Source organism: Neovison vison, chromosome 1, assembly GCF_020171115.1.
Source record: "Neovison vison isolate M4711 chromosome 1, ASM_NN_V1, whole genome shotgun sequence".
In the NCBI taxonomy this organism is placed as follows: Eukaryota; Metazoa; Chordata; class Mammalia; order Carnivora; family Mustelidae; genus Neogale; species Neogale vison.
Genome location: NC_058091.1, coordinates 190,864,360 through 190,879,308, shown reverse-complemented (window position 1 = coordinate 190,879,308; position 14,949 = coordinate 190,864,360). Strand labels below are relative to the sequence as shown.

General features: G+C 34.2%; 1 pseudogene; it reads left to right on the top strand.

The window, feature by feature from the left end:
* The first annotated feature begins 3,108 nt into the window (after positions 1 to 3,108).
* LOC122918213 overlaps positions 3,109 to 14,949 on the top strand; it is a 57,806-nt pseudogene continuing 45,965 nt past the window's right edge.

Genomic DNA, 14,949 nt, shown 5'->3' with positions numbered 1-14,949 from the left:
TACTCCTTGGCATTGTGCTTTCATTACTGCTTTTTAAAATGTTTACTATTTATTTATTTATTTTTTAAAGTTTGTTTATTTACTTTTTAATAATCTCTACACCCAGGGTAGGGCTTGAACTCGTTACCCCAAGATCCAGAGTTGCTCGATTTTCTGACTGAGCCTCCAAGGCTTGAACTCGTTACCCCAAGATCCAGAGTTGCTCGATTTTCTGACCGAGCCTCCAAGGCACCCCATCATTACTGCTTTTTAAAGCTTTGCCCTATGCTTCTTTCTGTGGGTAGTTGTCTTTAGTCTCTAATGATAGCAAGGATCATACAGGAGATCAGAAGTACAAAGTTTTGGTAACTCACTTGAAATACCCAAACTTTTGTCTTCAAACATATATTTAATAGATTAGTATAAGGAGCAGTCATATATTAATCATCTAGCATAAACAATTACAAATATATAGCCATGCCAGTTTTTTTAATTCTTGTGAAGTAAATACCAGGCACCATATTATTTTATTGATAAATATTTAAGGGTAAACTTTTTGGAATTATGAATATATATCTAAAATGTAAAATGGCTCTTAAAAAGAACAAAATTATATTATCGTTAGTACGACTAAAATTTTTATAATAATTCTGTAATATGGAAGACTCATTAAATATCAAATATAATTGTCTCAAATTTTTAAAAAATATATTTTACACTTGTTCTAAAACAAAGTTCTAAACAAAGTTTCCACATTACAGTTGATGTTTTTTGATCTATAGTTTCCTCTACAATTTTTTTCTTGTGATTTATTTAAGAATAATGATTATCTGCTTTGTAGACTGTCCCATATAATGAATTTTATAAATTGTATTCTTATGGGTCTTTTTGCCTTATTTATTATAAACTGGTAGTTCTTTTCTTTTTTTTTTGAAAGATTTTATTTATTTATTTGACAGACAGCAATCACAAGTAGGCAGAGAGGCAGGTTGAGAGAAATTGGGGGGGAAGCAGGCTCCCCGCTGAGGAGAGAGGCCAATGTGGGGCTTGATCCTGATCCTTGGGATCATGACCTGAGCTGAAGGCAGAGGCTTTAACCCACTGAGCCACCCAGGTGCCCCTGAACTGGTAGGGAGATATTCAGGTTATTCAGATTAAAAAAACATTTTTTTCCAATGGGCAGAAAGAATTCATAGGAATTATTTGCTTCCCATTATTTTACATTAAGAGGCTTCCACTGTCTGGTTGTCTGTGTCATGTTGCAGTTGCTTTTTGGGTCTAAATATTGTTAATTTGAATTTTCCCATCACTTTTCAGCTAATAGTTTTAGCAGCCATTAATGATTATTATCTAGTTCCATTATTTCTTTAGAAGTTGCAAAATGATGAAATTCTAATTTGACCATACTACATTTATTAAGAGAAATTATTTTTTGTAATAAAGAGCTTTACCTCATTAAGTACAGTTTACATAGGAAAATTAGGATAAGTGTACAATTTTCCTTTATTTTCTAGTTTTAGGAATAATGAGTTAGTTCCCTAATATCCTTCAAATTTTTAAATATTTTTATGAACTTATAGATGTTAAAATTTTTGATATATTTCTAGTCATTGAAGATATTATTTAAAACATATTTCTCTCTCTGCCTGCCTCACTGCCTACTTGTGATCTCTGTCTGTAAAATAAATAAAATCTTTAAAAAAACCATATTTCTGTAATATTTGTTATTTTGATGTTCAAATTGTTGAACTTAGAACCCTAAGTGGGCTCCTTTGTTCTTTTGACCAGGGTACTGTAGTGTTTGACAGCTTCCTTCCTGGAATAACAAAATGTTTTAAAGTCATCTTGTAAATATTCTACACAGATCTGGAATCCGGACTTTTTTCAAGGAACCTTGGAAATGGTATTTAGATACCACAGTTCTTTGTATTTGGGGTGCTCATTGTTAATAGGTTACTGAATGGTTCTCTGCATGTAATCCTCCCCTAGGGAAATTGAACAGATACATATCCTATCCAATAGAAGTTTACATTCCGAAGACAAGAGTGGTGCCAACATAGACATTGATGCCATAAAGTAACGTTTTCATTTTATTAATTTCCTGCTTGGAAACTTAAAGGTTCCTTAATACCTAGAAGAAAAAGTTTAAACTGTTTAGCTGACATTTCTACCTTTCTTAATATGGACCCAACATATATTTTTTGCCATATTTTCCCAAGAATCTCATATCTAAGTATATTCATGATCCAGGAAAACTGGCTTATAACTGACCTAGGATACCTCTTATGATTTCTTACCTCAGACCTTTTGCTCATGCCACTTTTCCTAACTTAAATGCTTTCCCTTAACCAAATCCAATCCATTTCTCAAAGTCCAACTCAAGTCCCTCTCTTATTGGGTCTTCTGGATTATTTCTGTCCACACGATTGTTAGTTTACCATTGGTATCCCCTTGCTCTTGCCACTTCAGTGTAAGCTGGCTCTTATCCCAATTGCCAGCCACTATATTCCTTTGTCTGAGGGCTCTTTCTTGTCACCAGGGTCCACTTTGTCTTTCTGCTCTGCAATGCCAGATGATTAATACTGCCTGGAAGTAGCCCTAGCTAAAGGCTGACATGAATGAATATATAAAATAACTGTGTCTTTCACATACTGGCTAGACTGCTTTGGACTGTTTGCCAGATATCCCGAGTGGAATTAGTGGTTTTTTTGTTTGTTGGTTGGTTTGTTGGTTTTAATCCACAGTGGATACATGATTAATAATAACCAACCCTTTATGCTTGCCTTTCCTTACCAGGCTCACTTCCTTCTTTCCCTACCATTTTTTTCTCCTATATAAGCAATTGCATGTGAATCTTTGTCTCAGGATTTGCTTCTGGGAAAACCTAAATTAAAACAATCTTTTTTTCCTCTTTTTAGTTCAGAACCTCTGTTGTATGGCAGTTAGCCTCCAATGGAAAGTTTGGGAGAATCATTAACTATTATTATATAAATATATCCCTATTACTACTCATTCTGGGACACACTATATTTTGTTGTGTATATGAGAATTAATGTTATTGCAAACCAGTGCATGGAGTTTGGATTGATTGTCTTTGAGTTGAATAATTTGTAATTCAAATTTGAAACCATGAATTTCTTCCCGTCCATTTATAACATTGTTTTACAAAATGGCCTATCCCTCACTATTACCAGCCCTTTCGGGTTTCATGGACCTTTTGTTGTACTTTTAGTTTTAGCTGCTCTGGAAAGTTAGTCTCTACCTTTTTTGTGTGCCCTGCAAATGAATGTTATGTATAACACATAGATTGTTTCTTAAGACAGAAATATGCCACTGTATCCTGAAAATTTAGTGAAAATCCATCTAGTTATTTTTCCCTCAACCAGACAGAAACTTTAGTTAATAGATAATATAGAAATAAAAGTTTATGTAGATAACTTTATTTGGTAATTTAGCCTTATACTCTCTGGAGATATATCTTATTCTTACTCATACATTGCTTTCAAATTTTTGTATTTTTTTTTAAGATTTTATTTATTTATTTGACAGAGAGGAACCTTAGAGAGAGAAAGAGAGAAAGAATACACAAGCACGGGGAGTGGCAGGCAGAGGGAAATAGAGAAGGAGGTTACCCACTGAGCAGGGAGCCCAATGTGGGGCTTGATCCCAGGACTCTGGGATCATGACCTGAGCCAAAGGCAGACACTTAACCAACTGAGCCACCAAGGTGCCCCTCAAATTTTTGTATTAATACTTTATGTAGTTTTGCTTTATTCTCTAATAGATTGTTTTTTTAATTGAAGAGGGTCTGATTTTTAGAAAATTGAATATGATAATGGTGCTTTTCTTTCCTATCTAAGGCACTTAATAAAATTGGCAGCTGAGAGTGGTGAAGTATGATGGGAAACATGCTTTAAACTTGATAATATAGAGGTGGATTCCTTAAAAGTATCTTCACATAAGATCCTTGATATAAGATAATTTCACATATAACTATAGTTGGGGTGTTTCTGATTTACATACATCATACAAATATACTACATTCTTGAATATACCAAGTTTGCTTTGGACTTTGGACAAGCTTTTCCTCCTGTAAAAATATTCTTCTCTTAGATTTTCGTCCTATTTTTTTTTTTAAAGATTATTTCATTTATTTGAGAGGGAGTGAGAGTGCGGAGGGGGAAGGAGAGAGAGAGAGTCTTAAGCAGACTCCACACTAAGCATGGAGCCCCATAGAGGACTTGATCTCAGCGCTGAGAGGTGAAACCAAGAGTCAGATGCTTAACCAACTACACAACCCAGGTTCCCCTCCCTTAGATTTTCTAATTGCTCTCTCCTTAATACCTTGTCCTCCAGATCTTTATTACCCTGTCATGGCAATATGGGTATGACATGTTAAGATAACCAAGTCACAAGGAGATAGGACTGGCACTTATCCTTGAGAGGGAGCTGCTATGGATGGCTGCCAGACTTGAAACAGACTTTATATGAGTGAGAAATAAAACTTTTGGTGTAACCCTGAAAGAGATTTCAGGGTTAAGTCACTACCTCACTGTAACATAGTCTGTTCTAAGTGATACAGGAAACGGTGACCAGGTAATCTCTGAACTGAGGTTTGAAAGGCCAAGAATAATGAAAGGACAAAATCAGTTCATGAGGAAATCTTCCTTTCCTCCTTGCCAGGGTGGAGTCTGGTCCCTTAAAAGAGTAGGAGCAAACTTAGAAGTAGGTTAGTACTCCAGATTCTAAGGAGATGGTAGAGTTTACTATGTTATCAGCTATGTCAGGAAAATACACCATAAAATTCTGATATTCAAGGGCCCTGGTAGGCAGAGTGCAGACAGTGCTTTGTCAGCAGTCCCCAACTTGTCTGATTTAAGGCCTGTTGTGCTCACTCTGCTTTTGCAAATACATTTCCCCTTACTGAAAATGACAGCATGTAATAGCAGTTGGCAGAGATGACCAAAATAAAATACTTTCCCCTTTGCGATGTGTACATCCAGAAATGCATTTAATCTTTAAATATACTCATTTATGATTTTTATGGGTACCAAGCCACTTTTGTCGAGTTTAATGGTAATTTCATCTGTCTTATGATTTTCAAAAACAATTTTCAGAGTTTTTCACTCTTGGAAGTATATGGAAATGACTGTATTTTTCACATAAACATCAATTTAGTTTATGTATTTTATAAAGAATTCCCAAACAGCAGTTTATTCTTATTTATAAATCATCTCTCCCCTTTTGCTGTGTGAGTTGTGTTTTATGAAGCAACAACCATGATATGAGGAGGGGTCTGTCTGATAGGGGGGAAGAATTAACATTTCTTTGAAAGAGGAGCATTCTTTCTGTGTACTCAAGTTAATTGATGCAGTAATTTAATCATTGAACCAATACTCACATTTCATGTTTAAGTCACTTAAGCTTGATTTTTTTTCTTTTTTAGAATGTCTAGGCTGATGAGGATTTAAATGGATTTGTAGCATTTAAAAATGTCGTCAAAACTGATTGCAGCATGACACACATCAGATTCTGTATTCAGTTTCAGTTTAGTTATTTTGAAGCCATCAGATGAAAAAAGATCTGCATTTAATATTCTGCAACAGGTTTTCCTATCACTATCCCAAAGCCCAGAGGAGCACAATATATTTTTTTTAGTTTTAGTCTTCTATTTTTCCTTAGGATATTTTTGACCCTAGATACATTTTCCTTTAAATTTGACTGAGCTGTGATCATGGTTCTGACCTCTAGCCTTGAAAGAAGAGGAGTTATGCCTCTCAGGAGCGATGCCTCAGGCACTTTGCAAGTCCTCTGGCAGGGATTATTTCCCAGGCTGTGAAGCGATGACCTTCTACAGAGAGTGAATGTCTGCAGCGCACGTAAATTCCTTCAGCCGTGATTGAGAGCCTTAGGTTTGTTACCTGCTCTATGAATCAGAGTCCATTCTATCTCTATGGAGGACGAATAATTTAGTGCTATATTTAAAGCCACATGTTATGTGCTCACATGTCAGTGAATTTATTGTTGGTGGTGAATATATTTTGTTTTTGAGCCCCATATAGGTTTCATTCAGAAGTAAATCTGGAATTTTGGAATGAAAAACTGGAATGACTTTACTATTATAGAGGGCACCTTACCTGTAATTTCTCAACGAAGTGCCCCAACAGTGCTCTGTCAGCTGTCTCTAACTTGTATGATTTCAGTATCCCAGAGAGGATTTTTGTTGCCTCCTAAGCTATCATTACAACAATAATACAATGCTGATTGCCACGATATTCTCAGAATACATTAAAAAGAGGAATGAAATTTAGAATGATTAATAAACACTTTTTGAATCTGTGGGATGACAGTTTGTTTTTATTCTCTGAGCTGTCAGTCTATATTCAGTGAATTTCCAGAGTTTTGAAAAATTACAGGAATATTCCACCTCTCCCTCTTTTTATTCCAAAAGTACCTATACATTTTTAAGGTACGAAAACCTCATTTTAAACATTATATGGTGATTTTTTTTTAAAGTCATGGAAAAGCACCTTATGTATTTTATTTATTTCTTAATTTAATTTTATTTAACATCTTAATTTAATTTTTTCATGTTCAAAGATTCTATTTTATTTTTATTTTTTTAAAGTAATCTCTACCGTCCACTGTGAGGCTTGAACTTCTGACCCTGAGATCAAGAGTTGCATACTCTATCACCTGAGTCAGGCACCCCAAAAATGCTTTATGTATTTTAAGTTCTTGTGAAAAAAATCCTTGAGAATCCATTTATTGTCACTATGCTGGTTAGCCAGTTTCAATATAAATCTGATTGGCAGAATTGTGGAAAAGCCAGAATAATTTAGGAGAGGAGCAGTGCCACTGAAGGCCACATGAAGTACTTAGAAAACACTTTACCCTTTAGGAAGCTGGGATAAGGAACCATTACAAAATGCCACTAGGGTATCTCATATAATATTCCATTTTGTCCTAGTTAAAAAGTTATCTGCTCTGAAGAAAACATTTCCAATTTAAATCACATGGAGCTTTTCTGGCAACAGGGCCACCCATGTGACAATTCTTATGTAGGACCAAGCACTTTGATCTTAAATAAAATTTGAACAGTAATTTATTTATTCATTCAGAAATAGGAAAGGAATTTTTCAAATGTTAATGGAGAATAGTACTGGAAGGTACAACTTAATCAAATTCTATTATCAAATCTTTTCCTTTTCCACAATTTAATCTTAATGGAGATCCCTTATACAGAATGTATCTAAAAGCCAACTGTTTAAACTCCCATGGATAAAGCATAACTTACCTAAATTATATCTCATTATTCTCTTTTGTTTTGTTTCTGGTTCTTAGCAAAGGAAATCTGTGATATATTTGGACACAGATTTATTTAAAAGCCCCTGGCCTCTTGAACATTTCTGGTAAAACAGAGAAGAAAGTGGAAGCAAATACTATCTCTGTTCTATCACCAGTATGATGGCATTGGGTAATTAGATACTGATTTGAACATCTTAGCTTTCTGTCATCCAGTACCTTTCACCTTCACCTTTGCCTTCCCCCCCTTCCTTCCCCCTTTCTCATCTTTTGTGAGTAATATTTAAATGAACTTACATGAGAAAAACTAGAATGGTATAGTTTGAATATATTGCTTTTCAAATATTGGTTCTAGTCAGGAAATAAGAATATAATTTCATCTTTGAGTTTTAATGATCTCAAATAGGGACATAGTACATTTTAATTTGACCTGTAGGCCAACTTTTGGAAAGGTATGTGAATTATCTTTGTAGAATTGTATAAGGTCCGAAATGTAGTAAATGATGTAAGTCAATCTGATTTATAGTTTTATACTCCTTTTTTCTCTTACAAGTAGTCTCTGTCTCCTCCTTGGCATTCCTGTTGTGCCACCATCATTATTTAAGATATTCTCATTAGGATTACTACAGTGGCTTCATAACTGTTCTACCTGTCTCAGGGCTTATCTTCTAATTTACCCTCTAGAATACAGTCAGAGTGACCTTTGAACGTCCAATCATTGGGGTGCCTGAGTAGCTGAGTGGTTGAGCTTCCAACTCTTGGTTTCTGCTTAGGTCATGATCTCGGGGTCTTGAGATCTAGAGCTCAGCACTGAGTCTGCTTGAGATTCTCTCCCTTATCCTCTCCCTCCCCCCAATATGCTCCTCCCCTAGTTTGTGGATGCTCATGGGCACACCCCCACACAAACCCTTCTCTCTCTTTCAAGTAAATAAATAAATAAAATCTTAAAATCCAATTGTTACTTATTTCCTTAAAATGCTTTGTTACTATGCATCACTTTCAGGATAATATAGAATATGAGGTTCTTTCTCTTTCTTTTATTGCATTACCACTAATTAAAATTTGGGGAGGACATATACCTGGTATATATTTATTTGTTTACTAAAAAATTATGTTCATTAAATAATTTGTTCAAAAAGGAGAATTTTGAAAAAAAAGGTAGTAAGAATAATTGTATAAGAAGTTTTAATATTTTATTCCTGTACTCTTATATTTGTCTTATAAACCTTTGGGCATATGCACCCAACTTTGGAGAATCCATCACTTCATTATTTGCTACCTACCCTAGACCCATAGCTAAGTAATTTCAGAGGATGTGGCATGTCTCTTCTCCTAATTCTTCTGGTCAAAATAACTATCCTACTCTACCTCCTCATACATACAGCCTCTTCTGAGTAATGCCTGCTTGATTTTCAAAGCTCAGTTCACGTGTCACCATCTTTGGGAAATTGAGTTTACATCCCTTTGTCTGTTTCCAGAGCACTCTGAATGAACCCATCCTATAATATTTTGTAGTTTAGGTATTTTTTTTTCTGTCACTCAAATGATGAGGATCTCCTTTGGGAACAACTATTTCGTTCATCTTTTTAAACTTAGAGGCAATCATTAACCCAGCATACGTTATACCCACTGTAGGAGTTAAATGAATTCATGAATGAATCAAGAATGAAGGAATGAAAGTAGGAAGGGATCCAGAGGGAGGGAGGGAAGAATTAACAGGTATGTTCAAGATAAAACAATCAGTTATTGGTGTAAAGAGAATCTTAATCCGTATCTCCATGGTTCCCTGATAGCCAATTGGTAAATATTCAGGAAAGATAACTTTGTATTATTTTTAGGTGAGAAATTCTGATTATATATCAGAATATATGATTCTGATATATATCAGTATCAAATATAAATATTGTTGGGGCACCTGGGTGGCTCAATCAGTTAAGCATCCGACTCTTGGTTTTGGCTCAGGTCATGATCTCAGGGTTGTGAGATTGAGCCTGCATTGGGCTCCACAGCTGGGCATAGAGCCTGCTTAAGATTCTCTCTCTCCCTCCCTCTGCCTCTACCCTGTTTCTCTAAAAAAAATTATATATCTGTATCTATATATATGTAAATGTTGTCTGATTTTGTCCAGCTCCTAAATATTCACCTGGTTACTTCTTCCTATTCAAAACTTCATTTTTGTCCTTTAGAAAAAAAAAAACAAACCTCTGTTTTATGTAATGCCTAGGGCCAGCACAGGTATGTAAAATATTCAAGTGCTTAAAGTTCCTTTTGAAATGAGTATGAGGATAGAGTGAATCATAGGAAGCAGGTTATGGATAAGGATAATGTATTTTGATGATATTCAAATTCATGCAGCAAAGACCAAATAAGTCAGAGCAGATTTGCTGGTTCATCAGTTGTGCTTCTTCTGCATCCTTATTAGTAAACTGTAACACATTTTACAAAGACCCATCATTTCCCACAGGGTACAGCTCTAGGTTAAGCCTAAAAAAGCAACTTTCATTACAGATCATTCATTGAAAGTGGAGTGAAGCAATTACGGTATCTCTCTGAAGAGGTACATTGGCCAAACACTCTACTTTGGAATAGTGCATTATACTGGATTAGTTATTTAATACATTGACCATTACTGAAACTTGGAAATGCATGTAGATGCCCTCTTGTGCTTAGTGATATTGCTAGAAAAGCAAGAGATCTATTCTGGAGGTGGAAAAACATCCCTCACCAAGTTTCTTAAAAACTAAAATGTAGTAATTTCCCAGCTGTTTTTTTAGTTTTATGCAGTTTACAGTACTAATGAAGGTTATTTTGAGAATTTACAGAAACTGGTATTTCTCACTGTAGTAATCATTATTCTGTGACATATTGGTATAACCAAGTTTCTATTCTGTTGATAACTTGTCTTGAGCAAATTTAGATGTAAAATATAGAGACCCTTCTTTTATATTTAATTTGTCTGAGTTTTCTCACTTGAAATACTGGAATAAAATGCATAAGATCTCCTTTTTCATAATGGACCAATAATAAAATCCTGGCTCATTTTAGTCAAATTAGTTTTTCTAAGGAGTCAAATTGTCTCCTTGGAAATGTTTGACTCTTTTCTCCTAAAAGTAATGGATTTTTGTCACCTTTCTTTGATATTGGGACTTGGGTATTTTCTTTTTCATTTCTTTAAATTTAAAAGCTCTGAGTTATTTGAATATGTCAAATTTAAATTATTTAAATTAAACTGAATCTTTTGAGTCTTTCTTGAAGGTTTTGAATATAATTCCAAATTGGAAAAATATTTTTTTCCAGCTAGTTAATGATTTCTCAAATCACAGTTGGAATTTCAGAGTTGAAATTTCTCTGTTTAAATGGCATATCTTCTATATAAAAGTAATAGCTTATAAAAACTTGCCATTGGTATTCAAATCTCAATCTAAGGTATGTTTCTTTCACATTTGCAGAGAGTTGTTATATATTTACACATTCTGGATATGTAGAAGTCCATCATTCTGTGGGACTTTTTTTTTTCAACATTGCCATCTTTATGTATTTATTTTTTAAAAGATATTAAAAGATATGAAAGATGTATACTATACATCCAATTTGGAATGCATTTGTGTGGAGTACTATCTTAGAGAGATGCCATAGCTGTTATTTATTGTGTCACAGTTACCATACATTTATTTGTTCATGATCTTAGCTTTTTCAACTTTACTTTTTCATTACCAAGAACACAGTCTAGCTCAGAGATGAAAATTTCTCAGCCACACTGGTGAAGAAATTGTAACAATAGAAGTAATGGATTTAGTTGAACATTTATGTTAGTTGATGCATTTACATGATTTCTATCAATCTAAAATGTCAATAATTTAAGTGACTGGGATTATTTAAAAGACAGACTTAATATCTACTAATGAAATAGTAGTTTATTTTTGATACAATATCATTTGCATTTTTTCCCCAAATTCTTTTTGGTTCACTTGTATTGGTATGATAATATTTGGTCGAAATGGAGTTTTAATATTGCCTGCCTGGTTTCAAAACCTGACTCTGCTACTTAAGAGGTATGACTTTTGGACAGTTACTTAATCTGTGCCTTAGTTTTCTTATAAGAATGGACTAATTAATGGTAACTTCCTCATAGAATTGTTATAAGGATTAAATGAGTAAAAATAAGTACAATGCTTAGACAAATATTAACATATGCAATGTAAAACACATTGAGATCATTTCTTAGTCTCTTGTTAAAGACATGAAAGTGTTTTTGTTCTTGAAATGGAGATGTTTTTCAAATGATCACCTAGAATAAAAAAGTGAATTGCATGAGAAAATTCTCTAATTAATACAGTTTATTGTGCTTTTACGAGTGGGGTTAGTGGGTTAGTGGAGAAGCAGAAGCAGTTTCCAACATTACCTGATTCTTCAACAATCTAGTTTTTGTACTAAGGTTTATGGAAACTCTATTTATGCATCTCTTCTGCTTCTGTTGTGATCAAGTGCCCTTTTGATTTTTAGGTTAGGGAAGAGGTTATAGCATTATTTGGTTCCTACAACATGTGGTAGGCATAGATTATTATCCTCATTTTTTCTAAGCTTCTCTCTTGACTCATAGAGGTTGAATGACTTCCCTAAAGTCACATAGCTAATCTTAGTGACAGAATGCATAACATTAGCCTCATATTTTATCTTACATTTATTTGATAACTGTTTCCATCTATCAAAACTCTATTTAATAGGACATTGCTTTCAAAGATACTTAAACAACAGCAAAATTAATACCTGGATTATAGAGGATTTAAGGCCATTGGTATTATAAAGTGACCAAGGAAATAGGAACTGTATTAATAATTTTTTTTTTTTTTTTGGTTTGTACTCTTTGGAAGGATCAGAACCCTTGCTATCAGGTTGTTTTCATAAGATTGAAGGAAAGCATAAAATTGGTTAAGAACTTTTTCTTAGTTGATACATTGTTTTTGAAAAACCTTATTGTACTCACAGGTTTTGGAAAAGTACAGAGGCTAGAATTAGAATATCTTCGAAGTATTTTAAGAAGTATGTCTTTTGATTAATCTGTTGACCATTCTTAGAAACACAGAGAGAATAGTAAATCTATCCTTTGGTAAGCGTTTTCTCTAAGGATCCTTAAAATCATCAACAGTATGATAGCTTGAAAACTAAAAGGGCTTATTTAAAATATAAGCTTATTGGCAATATTTAAATGAACTCCAAGATAAAGTATTTACTTGGCTTTATTTGTAATGAGTATCTATTTGAGATAAGTACCTGTCTGCTTTTGCCAGGTTATCCCATGGTACCAATGAACTCCAAAATTTCAGTTACTTATAACAATACAGGTTTATTTCTTATTCCAATTACACACCTATTGCAAGTTGACATGTAACACACCTGCATATTATTATAACACAGGCTCAGCTTTTTTTTTTTTCCCCCCCCTGTGGTCAGAGAGAAAGGAAAGCAGGCTGACTCTGTGAAACTGGAAGATCGCCTTCACATTCCTGCTTGGCAATGGCAGTCCCTTGGCCTGACTTTGGATTGGCCAAAGCAAGTCATGTATCCAAACCTGAGGTTGTGGTGGTGGGAAATATATTTCTTTCATGGGGACAACTACTAGAGAGGGAATTTAAAAGGAGGAGGGATGAGTATTTTAAAGAAATAATATAATCTGCCATAGTCACCACTCTAACTCCTACGTAGGGACTCTGTTAAGATAAATATTGCAGTTTTCCATAGAGGTTGCTTATCTTTAAAATTGTGTTTCATACACAATATCTACATCTTTAATTTTTTTATTATTGGATGGGGTTCTAATTTTTGGTTGTATTAAAAATTTCTCTGTATCTCTTGTGTCAACAAATTGTTGGAGTCAAGGCTTTGTCTTTAAGAAACAGAACCCACTGTAAACCAGTGTGACTTTAAGGGTGTGGGGTGGAAGGTAGGGTGGTGGGGGAGCAAATGAATACAAGGGAATGTCTTGGAGCCCAAGGGCAAGAAGTACTCCTGGGCTCAGTTGGAACTGGAAAGGTTTAAGACATTACTCCCTCTCTCTGTGTGTCTTTTCTTCTTTATTTCTGTACATGTCTTTCCTTATTTTCTCTATGCATATGGACATTTCTCTCTGCTTTCTCATGCATTTTGTACTCCATGACAATCCCGTAGATCTTGAGTTTTCCTGTCACCACTTCAGAAAACATCGGAGACCAAAATATCCTTTCTGAATTCCAATTCTGAACTCCCAGAAGAGAGAAGCACTGCCCAGTGGCTTATGACTGGCTAGAGTCATGGAATTTGAATTTTTATGATAGAGTTGCTGGGAGGGAAAATCCACAGAAAGAGAGTTTACAGACAACCCAAAAGCTGTCTTTTATGCAAATGTTAGGTTTCTTGGTAAAAAAAAAAAAAAAAAATTAGCAGCTTTAAAATGAATTTTCTTTCTTTTTAATAATAATAAAATCCTCATGAATATGTTTTAAAGAAGTTCTCAATTATGGCTTTTTAATGTTTGATAAGAGAGAGAAAAGGAAGCACAGTGGTAAAGCTTTCAAGGCAACTAACATTTCAGTTTTGAAGCTGTTAAATTATAAAAGAAAAAAGTGTTGGATAAACTTGTGTTCTTTTATACACTTTGTTCCTGCCTTCACTAAGAGGCAGTGTTAGGTCACTGCTCTGGCTCCACGAATAACCATCTCCCCTAAGACCCATGGCTGCTGTATATCATGTTTTTCTAGAACAGGGGAAAAAAAGAGAGTCTCAGTATTCTTTAAAAAAAAGTTTTTTTCAACCTTTCTCAGACTTAAAAATACATATTAAATTTGTCTATTATAGTATCAGTGTTCCCTTAAAGTTTGTAATGTTTAGCTGCACTGGTAAGACAGATTAAAAATATCAGCATATTATAATTTTTTCTCCAACTTTTTATTTAGAAAATTTGTAAATTTAAGCAAAGTTGAAAGGATCAAAAAGTGCTTTCCCCTATACCCTTCAGGTAGATGCACCAGTTTTGCCACATTCACTTCTATCTCCCTACATGCTTATATCTTCCTCTATTTCTTAGACATGGTTTACTCAATTAGAAGGAAATCATATAATTCCTCCTGGAAGAACTTTATTACCTCATATTCCTGGAGACTGCAACCCGCTCTTTTTTGGCAAATAAATAATGCTCTTTTAAAACTATACCACAAACAAATGTGAATAACTAAAAAGGTTCAGGGCCTTTATAGTTACCTATTTTGTTCCTTTTGCATACTAAGAGGGTTTTACCATATAGATATAACTTTAGGTACTGTAATGCAAAACTTTATCTGTGGCTTTCACACAGATTGTCTCTAAATTCTGTGTTGCTACTTGTTTTCTAGACCAGTTTGCCCATGCTAATTCTGTTTTGGTTTATTTGCTGAAAAATGCTTTAGAATCAACAGCAGGTGGCAGTGCTAGTAAAGGTTGTGACTTTCGGTATAGAGTCAGCTTTGAAAGGACTGTATCTTTTAAATTTACCCAAGTAAAGGTTAGTAGGGAATCTTTAAATAGAGACCTACATTTATCACTAATTCATTTTATTTCAAGAATTATTTTTGCAATCAATTGAATTAAGATAAATTGTATTTAAAAATACTGTTTTAGAGGCTGAATTTTGTTTCAATTGTAGGACCCATAACT